The sequence below is a fragment of the Anas acuta genome, chromosome 2, assembly GCF_963932015.1.
Source record: "Anas acuta chromosome 2, bAnaAcu1.1, whole genome shotgun sequence".
Lineage (NCBI taxonomy): Eukaryota > Metazoa > Chordata > Aves > Anseriformes > Anatidae > Anas > Anas acuta.
The window spans coordinates 96077905-96078867 of record NC_088980.1 but is presented as its reverse complement, the minus strand read 5'-3'; positions in this window follow the sequence as shown (position 1 = coordinate 96078867).

The window sequence follows — 963 nt, the reverse complement described above, 5'->3', positions numbered from 1 at the left end:
GACTGGAGTTCGTGTGTTATGTATGGAAAGCCATATGTTGCAGGCTGACAGAGTAGCCATTTTACGTAAAACCCATCAAATGGCAAGAGGTTTTGCAATGCCTGTCAGCTGTGGTGGTTTTCAAGTCTGCCAACAAATGAAACACATTCGTTTCTTCCCATGGGGAAACAAAACATAACAGGAACTAATATTACCTCTAGGATGAAGTTGCAGAGCAACACCACTTCTGGAGGAAGCCTTTCTTAATAATAAAGTATTAAACAAGGTTTCCATAAATTGAGAAATTGGAAGAAGCCTAATTAAAGAAAAGCTTATAAACACAGGCGTATGTTTTTTTAAAATCCACAGGAATTAGCAAATTCTTGCAAGCTTTGTTGAACTTAAAGCTTCCTCTCACTCCCAGGCCATAAATATAATCCTCAAGCTTAAAGGCATAAGCATCATTTGTGCCATGTATTTTCCTATTCCAAAGGATTTGACCGCATATTCAGAAAGTGCCACACCTATGCTATCATGCCCAGGTAATACTTTCTTCATTTCAAACGAGAGTTGCTGAGGTAGGGCTGTCAGCAAAACTAGCACACACTTCAGCATTTATGTCTCCTGCAGATGAGGGACCCAGACGTGACACTACAAGTTTCTTTCTGGTTATGTTCTTTGCACAAGATGGCAAAATGAAACACTCCCTTTATACTCTGCTTTATCAAAACTAATCAGAAATTGCCTTCAGTCAACACACACAGAGATGGTGATTCAATAAAGCACTGAAGAACATACACAGCTTTAGGGAGATGCTCATTTTCCATTTACACCCATGATGATAAGCTCGTAGACAAAATGCTATGTGCGTGTTTAAACACAGCACTGAACTAGGGCTTTAAGCTTTTAGCTGCATTTTATCCCCATGGCAGCAACTCAAATTGCAACCCCAATAACAGAGCTTCACAGCAGTTCAGAAAAAAC